This window comes from Chenopodium album, chromosome 10 (genome assembly GCF_948465745.1).
Source record: "Chenopodium album chromosome 10, dcCheAlbu1.1, whole genome shotgun sequence".
Classification (NCBI taxonomy): Eukaryota; Viridiplantae; Streptophyta; class Magnoliopsida; order Caryophyllales; family Amaranthaceae; genus Chenopodium; species Chenopodium album.
Genome location: NC_137843.1, coordinates 27,342,912 through 27,352,570, shown reverse-complemented (window position 1 = coordinate 27,352,570; position 9,659 = coordinate 27,342,912). Strand labels below are relative to the sequence as shown.

The 9,659-nt window shown below is 37.8% G+C and overlaps 1 non-coding gene across 1 annotated transcript; it reads right to left on the bottom strand.

Moving 5' to 3' along the window:
* Positions 1-4,350: 4,350 nt before the first annotated feature.
* Positions 4,351-4,456, bottom strand: LOC145565835 (small nucleolar RNA R71). The gene has a single exon (XR_014095203.1). It is a non-coding gene; the product is annotated as a small nucleolar RNA R71 (small nucleolar RNA).
* Positions 4,457-9,659: the final 5,203 nt, after the last annotated feature.

The following is a 9,659-nucleotide window of genomic DNA, read 5'->3' as shown; positions in this document are numbered from 1 at the left end:
GCAGTGCTAGCACGCTAGCGTGCTGCTAGCTTCCTGCTGCTAGCGTTGGTGTGCTAGCATGCACCAGCCAGCCTAGGCTCGGCTTGGTGCGCTTGCTAGCCACCTTGTTAGGCTATATGCCCCTAGCACTCGGTTTTGCTCGGGGCATTCCGATGCTAGGGGTATTTTGGGAATTTGTTGATTTATTAGTTTTCCTCGTCTCGTCTTTTTATTATTATCGACTCGACTTTCGACACTCGGTTTCGACGCTCCAAGCTCGAATTTCCGACGTCTAAATATTAATTACTCGGGCAACTCATCAATTCCTTTTGAATTAATTCGTCGCTTCGGTTCGCTAGTTTCTTGGGTGTGACCCGAAGGGTTCAGTTAAGATTAAGCTGTAATATTAATTATTCATTAATATTACTGATCGGAAGTGGCCTCCACCTAGGCATTCCGATCACTTGACCTCACTGAATAATTAGCTTTCTAATAATTCTGAACCCTCTATCGGAATAATATACTTGTTCAAAGGACACCATTCCTTTCACTTTGGCCGTTGTGTTAGCTACATATTGTCATCGCATTAGCTAAATATAGCTACTGCAACGGCCATAAGGGTGCCATGGCATTAGATGTTAGCTATTGCAATGGCTATAAGCTTGTCGTTGTGTTAGGTAATTTTACCGTTGCATTAGACCTACTGCAATGCCAGCAGATGCAACGGTACATGGCCGTTGCAACAGGCCTAATGCCACAGATTTTGACACCTAATGCAATGGATTTGAGGGTTGAAATAGGTTAAAAATGTAGTAGTGGTATTTCATATGGACCAATGTAATTTGGACTAAGTTTTCCTTTCTTTCCAAACCTCATCACTCCTTTCGTTGGTGACACTTTCAACAACACTTTATCACCTACCTCTAATTCTTCTTCTCTACGTTTTAAATCTGCGTAGCTCTTTTAACGATCCTGTGCTGCTTAAATTTTAACTTGAATCTTCCTCACTTGTTTGACTGTATTCTCAATCATTTGAGGCCCTAAGATCATTGTTTCACTTATGTTGTTCCAACAAATTGAACTGCGACACTTTCTACCATATAAAGCCTCAAATGGAGCCATGCCTATGCTTGCATGGTAACTATTATTATAGGAAAATTCAATCAAATCCAAGCTATATTCCCATCCCCCTTGGAAGTCTATAACTCAAAATATCTTCCAAGATTTATATGGTTCTTTTTGTTTGTCCGTCTGTGGCAGGGTGAAATGTTATACTCATCTTTAGTGTTGTACCAAAGTTTTCCTGCACACTCTTCTAGAATTTTGAAAGAAACCTAGAATCTCTATCAAACACAATATCTTTTGGAACTCTATGTAATCTCACAACATTCTTGATGTAAGCTTTTGCAAGTTGCTCTATCTTTCAGGTCTCCTTCATTGGTATGAACACCGTAGATTTTGTAAATCAATCCACCACTACCCAAATGGTGTCAGTTCCACTCTTTGACTTTGGGAGACAAGTCACAAAGTCCATTGATATACAATCCCACTTCCATCTAGGAATTTCCAATGATTGTACAGTTCCATGAGGTCTCTTGTGCTCTGTCTTCACCTTTTGACAAGTCAAACACTTTGCTATAAATTCTGCAATCTCATTCTTCATTCTAGGCCACCAATACACCCTTTTCAAATCCTTATATAGCTTCTCCCCTCATGGGTGCACTGAGTATGGTGTATTGTGACCCTCTTCCATTAATTTTCTTTTAACCTCCTCACATTTTTGTGGTACACCCCAACGACCTTTGTAACTTAAACTCCCATCTTCATAAATTTTAAAATTTGTAGCTTTGCCTTGTTTTATCTTCTCGCGAATCCTATCTAACTTCACATCTCCTGCTTGATTTTCCTTTATCTCATCAAATATTATTAGTTGGATGCTTAGGTTCGCAAGTATGCTTGCTGGCTCTCCCTATTCTATAACTTCTAAGTTCATTTTCCTCATTTCTCTGCATAACTCATCGGCCACTATCAAAATATTCAATCCATGACTGGTTTTACGACTTAGAGTATCTACAACTACATTTGCTTTCCCTTCATGATATTGTATGTCTAAGTCATAATCTGTCGTATATTCCAACCATCTCCTTTGACGTGAGTGATGAGCGTCATTTATGGCGCTTAAAAGAATAGTTTTAGGTCCTTTTTCAATATTTTCTTTCTTTATTTACAATTTATTTTCTTAGTTTTCTTTGATTTTTCTGCTTTAATAACTCATTTTGGTTTTCGATTAGTTTTATGAGTTTTTCATTATTTTAGTTCTAAATTTGTGGTTTTAGTTTAGTTTTATTTCATTTTGTTTTCTCCCTTACTTTTATTTGTATTTTGTAGGAGAAGTTTCAAAGTTTAAGTTGTCGCACTCTTACAGTTGTGCTCTCATTGATTTTGGTGATGAACACACAATTTTATGAAGTTCAAGGGATGCCCTCCTCGTGACCATCACCACGAGAGCGTCGTCCATAGGGATGCACGAGAGCACTAGGAGCGAAGCTTCACACAAGGGGCCACGAGCTAGCACAAGAGGAGCTCTGCGCCACAAGGATGCAACAGGGGTGCGTGCGCGCAGACCCCCCTGTGCATGCGCACAAGGCTGCTGTGCGAGTTCACCGCCGCCTTCTGTCCCCTTATTTTTCTTTTTCTATTTATATCTTTGACCTTTCCTTTTTTGGGGATAACGTTTTTTCTAATACTTGATACATTTTCCAGATTTAGTAGAGAGAGAAAGTAGAGAGAGAAACACTTGAATACTTGATTTGTACTTCAAATTACTTCATTAGGCTTGGATTTCTTCCTTAATCAATGAAAGTTAGTGAGAATTTCTTCCCTTGAATTTACTTTTGCTTGATTCTACCTCTAATTATTGAATGATTGATTTGATTGTTGATCTTTGGTTTGAAAATTTGTTTGATTTGATTTTCTTTTTGATTAAGCTTGAAATGATGACATTTGTGATTCAATTTGCTTTGTTTTTTAATTACATTATCTCTAGTGAGTAGATTAGTAGCTAGGGAGAAGGGGAAGCATGCTTGTTTGATGATCTTTGCTAGTTGATGATTCTTGATTGATTGAATTGATGCAATTAAATTGGTTGACATAGTTGTGCATGTGATTAATTTGATTAGGAGTGATCAACCTTGATGATTAATCTAGATTGCATATCAATTTTCAATGACATGAACCCTTGATTTGAGAATTGCTTTAATTAGTTGAATTTGATTGTGATTTTCCTTGTTAGTCATTCATAGTGAACTGTAGCTTGACTTATAGGAGATAGCTCTTAAATTCTATTGATTGCAACTATTGTTTGTCCCTTACAACGCTTGAATCAATTGAGTTTTTCATGTTTAGATTAATCTAAAAGAGTTAATTTCATCGATTGGCATGATCATTGAGCTTGCATGTGGAACCTTAATCCCTAGTGTTTTTCATATTGATTTTTCTTCATTGTTTAGTTGATTGAAACTTTAGATATACCTCAATTTACCTCTCATTTTTTGAAGTAGCTTGACCATAGGCTATAGCATTCTCCCCTTCATTCCTCGTGGTTCGACTTGGACTTGTCCTATTCTAGGAGTAAGTTTGATTTTCTTAATTGTTTGATTGGTGGTGCTTTAGATTTCAACGACCTAGATTACCACACATCAAAATGGCGTAGTTGCCGGGGAGTGGCTTTGGTGCTTTTCTATAGTTGTTGAGTCTACGTCATTTTAATTGAAAAGTAAAAATAGATTTTTCTCTTTTTGGCTACATTTGTAGTCGTGCTACTAATTGTTTCTTTTGAGATTGTATGTATAGAGCACGTAGTCGTTCTTTAATTCCATTTGATCTAGAAATTGAGAGGACAATTACAAGGATAAGAGTTGCTAGACGTTCTTTGAGTTCTAGCCCTCCAAGTGAAGAAGAACCACAACAAGAAGAACAAGAAAGAATGGAAGAAAATCCAAGTGTGGCATTGAAGGAATTGGGGATTCCGGGTGTATATAGGTTTGAAAGTGGGATTGCTCCACCTACAACACCGGCAAACGACTTTGAAATAAGACTAGCGATGATCACTTTGATAGAGAGGCGGCAATTTAGTGGGTCCAAGCATGAGAGTCCGCTAAACCATCTCAAAGAGTTCGAAAAATATTGCAACACTATCAAAGCGAATGGAATTTCCCAAGAGTTCATCTGCCTCAAGCTATTTTCCCTTTTCTCTCATAGGGCGTGCATTGGAATGGTTAGACAAGGAAGTCAAACCAAATTCTCTATGGACATGGGATGAAGTGACCAAGGAATTTCTATCCCGTTTCTATCTATAAAAGAAAACGGCGGAGGCTAGAGCTTTGATTCAAGGTTTCAAGCAAAAACCTAGTGAAAGCCTCTATGAAGCATTAGAGAGATACAAAGAGTATCAATGAAAGTGTCCTCACCACGAAATTCCTACTTACCAAATTATTCAAATCTTCTATGGTGGCCTAAGTCCTCAAGGGAAATCTTGTCTTGATGGAGGAGCCGGAGGTCCCATTATGAATAGAACGGAGGATGAAGTGGTAGACATCATTGAAGACGTAGTGAGGTATTATAGAGATTGGCAAGATGGTGAAAAGGAACTAACTAGTAAAGTAGCTCTTCGGTGTACTCGGTTGATCATCTTAATGTCATCAACAACTTGTCCTCACAAATGACAAACTTAGAGAAAAAGTTGTGTTCTATCAAAGATAAATTGAAGAGTTCAATCTTCCAATCTTCAAGTCTTCCCTCCCAACTTAAGGGGAGAGATACATCTTCTAACTCTAACCCCCCTCCCTCTTCTAATAACATGCCTAGTGGTTGCTTGTTTTGTGATGTATGTGGTTCATATGATCATGATGCTTTTAATTGCCCTCATGCATGTATGGATGTTTGTTATGATCAAGACGGTAATATGAATGAACATGTGAACTATGTGTCAAATAATAATGATTCGAGGTTTGAAAATCAAAGGGGTCATTGGAAAAGGAATTACCACAACCATGGCAATTTTGACAACTATAACCAAGGTGGTGGTTATAGGAACCAAGGGAACCAAAACTCCCGAGGTAACTATAACAACCAAGGTTATAGTGGCCAAAATCAAAACCAAAATTATGGTAATCATAACCAAGGTAATGGGAACCATAATCAAGGTTATGGTCAAAATCAAAATAGGGGTAATTAGAACAATCAAAATAGGGGAAATTTTCAAAATAATGCTCAAAGGGTCCCACCCGGTTTTGTTCCAAAGACCCAAGTTCAAAGTGATAATTTCTATGCTTAACCCTCTTCTTCTTCTAGGACTAACTTGGAAGAAATCATTGAAAACCAAACCAAGTTGTTGAACACTTACATGGCGGTGAGTGATAAGAAATTCAATGAGATGATGATTCATTACAAGATGTTAGAGATCCAAATCACTCAACTTGCCAATACCTTAAAAGAGAATGCTAGCCTTTCTTTTTTACCCTCTCAAGGTCTTGACCCCAAGAAACCGGTTTATTCTATTACCACTAGAAGTGGCAAGGTGCTAGAGGAAAGAGTTTCTAATAGGAGTCAGGAGAAGGAGAAGGTGAGTGATTCATTCGATGATGATGAGCATGATATGTCAAGCAAGAAAAGTAAGAGTTCTAATGAGAAGTCCAAGGAGAAAGAAAGAATGCAAGATGACGTATCAAACCTAAGCTTCCCTACCCCCAAAGATTTATGAGGCATAATTTAGATGCACAATTTGGGAAGTTTCTCTAGATGCTTAAGGAACTCCATATTTCTATTCCGTTGATCGAAGCTTTGCAACAAATGTCAAATTATTCTAGGTTCCTTAAGGACATTTTGAGTGGTAAGAGAGAGTGAAACTTTATTGATTCATTGAGTGTTGGGGAATGTTGTAGTGCTCTTATCCATAATGACCTACCCCCAAAGATGAAAGATCTCGGAAATTTCTCCATCCCTTGCAAAATCAATGGCAAATTGTTCCAAAATGCTCTTTGTGATTTAGGTGCTTGTGTTAGCATCATGCCATACTCTGTTTTCAAGAAGCTTAAAATAGGAGAGCTATTTCCTACCAAAATGACCCTACAATTAGCCGACCATTCCATTAAGATTCCCAAGGTAGGATTGAGGATGTCCCCCTCAAGATAGGAGAGTTTACTATTCCCGTTGATTTCATTGTGCTTGAGATTGCGGAAGATGACAATATACCTATCATCATAAGGAGACCATTCTTATCTACCTTGGGTGCCTTAATTGATGTGAAGGGTGGCCTCATTACTTTGTGTGTTGGTAATGATAAGGCTAGTTTTAAGCTCAAGTCAATGCATGAGTCTTTATCTTACGTGAAGGGTATTATGTGTATCAATTCATCTCCTTCAAATGACAATGCTTGCATGCTTGTGTCTTCTACTAACAACATTTTTGTAGATTGTGATGATGTTCCTATGAGTGTTGGAAAGCAAGTTGGTTAGTAAAGATGTCAAGAAGCCTTCAAGGTAGAGGATGAGGATGCGATTGAAATACCTTCATGGTTTGAGTTTTCATTGAATGATGATCAACATGGTTCAACAAGTGTTGATAGTGTGAAGTCGCTAACTCAAAGGAAGGAAGAAGAAGTCAAAGAAGAAAAAGAAAGTTCCGAAGAAAAAGAAAGAGAAATTAAAGCACAACACTTTTGGTTCGGTTTCTTTGATTTAAGATGATACATCTCATGATGTGATTTTGCCCAAGCTTGGCAATGACTTTACTCTCCCTACCACTTTGGACAAAGTGGTTTTCTTTGGTCCTCCATGATTTAGAGGAGACGTCGCGCTTCCCGGGAGGCAACCCGGTTTTCTAACCTTTTTCTTATTTTTCTTTCTTTTATTTCTTTTGTATTTTTGGATTACTTCCTTATTTTTCTTTGTTTTCTTAATTTTAGGTACATTGGGATTCATTGGATTTTGATTTCCAACTATTTTAGTGTCATTTGAAGGTTTGGGGAGTTTGGAGTTGAGTTAGAAGTGGAGATGTGATTGATGAGCAGGGACACTCTCATGGCTACGCTCTCGTGGATTTTAATCATGAACGAGTACGTTTTACAATATTTTGTGATTTTTCGTCTGTCTTGCTCGTGGGCATCATTCGAGCTTGACGCTCAAGAGTGTCGATGCGCGCACCATTCCACACACACTCCGCACGCACCCCTACCCCTGCTGTTGACGAGAGGTGGATTCTAGGTCGTTGAAACTAAAATTCCTCCAATCAAAACTAAATTTGTAACCAAACCTACACCTAGTAATAGGGCAAGTTCGGGTCGAACCATTAGGAATGGGGGGAAGTTAGCTATTGCCAAAGTTAAGCTATTTCGAAGCGTAAAAGGGAATGTAGGTTATCTAAGTTCAACTAAACAAACAAAGCAAACGCAAAGTAAATCAATATGTCAAACACTAGGGATTTAGGATCCACATATTCTTGCAATGGACACACACACTATCAAATTGGAGATTGATTAATTCAAGTATTGCGAGGGAAGATAGACAATGCAATCAAAAGAGCTCAATAATCTATCTCTTAGAGGTCTAACTAGCACCAACTACGAAAGACTCTACTAGGAACGTCACAAGCCAAGCTCGATCTTTGAGCTACAAATCAATGGTCCGTATCAATGTTGGCACACAATGCAATCTAGTATGACAATTAAAGTTAGCTACTCTGTAACTAAATACACACATGCACAAAATCAATCAACCAATTTAATCACAATGCTAAATCAATCAAAAACTCCCAATTAGCTATGATCCATCACTCAAACATGCTTCACCACATCCCTAGCAATAAACTACTCACAATCCATGGAAGAAATCAAAATCAAAACTAAGCTAATCAACAAATTCATCATCATCATTCCAATCAAACCAAATTCAATCAACTAATCAACAAATTTGAGCAATCAACAAACAATTGAAATCAAAAGCGAAAGATTGCATTAAAATAAAAGAAATCCTTACAAACTTTGGTGAAATCAAAGAAAAATGTGCTTAAAATCATCAAACATCAATCATCAACCATGAATTTCTCTCTCTAAAAATCTAAGAACAAGTGTTTCTCCCTCTAAACTTCTCTCTCTAAAAAGTCTAATTCTAATTCTCTCATTCATTCTCCTCTCTAAAAATAGAAGAAAAATCTATGTATAGTAGAACTAACAAAGAGAAATTAGTTAGATCGTCCAAAATAGACCCGTACAGGCGCAACCTTCTTCAATAAGGATGCGCGGCCACGCAAAAATGGGTACAGAACAGGGGAAGCAACAGGCGCGGCCGCGCCAGGGCCACGCGCGGCCGCTCTTTAGTCGCACGCGCCCGCGCCTGGGAACAGGGCAGCCTCCTTCCCCTACATCTTGATGCTCCTCGTGTGTTCCACTTGGTATGCTTGATGAACACGGAGTACGGCAGACCCAAAAAAAACTCGACGGTGGGTTCAACACCAGAATTGGTGCCCCCATGGCTTGAATGCACAGTCTAAGGTCACTTAGAACTTGCACATCTCCATACTTGGGCTACAAATGGAAGACACTAGACATCCTAATCAATGCAAAACGCTGGAAGAAACCTCGGGAATTCTTGGACAACGATCTTAACCTGAAAATAAAAGAAAACAAGCAAATAAAAGAGAAAAAGACAAGAAAAACCAATTACATGAAAATGGAAAATCAACTAAGGAAAGTGCAAACTAAAGAAATAAAAAGCAAAACTAAGGGATAAGGAATGAAAAGAGCTATAAAAGCAATCTAAAATCACCCTAAAAGAAAACAAATGAGTACTATAAATGACAATCATCAACAGTGCGCGCGCACGCATAGCTGGGGCATCAGGCCTCCTCTCCTTATGTCTCACTCTCTCGCACAGCTCACTCACTCAACCCTCCTCACTTTCGTTATTTCTCACTCCCAGATTTTCTCACTCTATTTCTCCTCCCTTTTTCTTTCTTTTCATTTCTCTTTTAATTTTACTTCAACTTTAGAACATCAAATTCCCTTACTTCATTAACATTACACAATTTACAAGTTGTATTCGCTTTTGTTTTTCTTTTGTTTATTTCTTTATGAAGTTACTAACATTCTATTGTGTAGATATTTCTCCTTTTCTTTCTTTTTATCTCAGTTTTTAGGTCCTTGATTGGGGCATTCGACGCATGGAATTTGGTAACGAATTTCTTGTTATCGTGCTTGTTCTTTCATATCAGGATCGTTTGGTGAAACCTTTCTATTTTCTTTCTTTTACTCTTCCTTTTCTGTGCATAGTTTAGGCTTAGATTAGGAAGAGTTGAACGGTTCGAGGTTGCTTGCTATTAACACCTTAGTGTGTTTAGGGTCATTGGAGTTGTAGCCGAATGACCATTTGTTTGTCGATTGGGATATTATGTGTTTGGCTTGCTTTCTTGTGTTTTCCTTTTCCCTTTTCATTTTCCTTCTTTTATTTCTTTTTCTTTTCCTTTCCTTTCTCTTCTATTTTCCTTTTGTTTTGTCTATTGTTTTTGTTTTCTCCTTTTGTTTTCCCTTTTTCTCTTTATAATTGCTTTTTGGCAAATGCTATTTTTGAAAATTTTAAAAATTTAAAAAAAAAAAACAAAACAAAAGCACAGAAAAAATTGAAAAA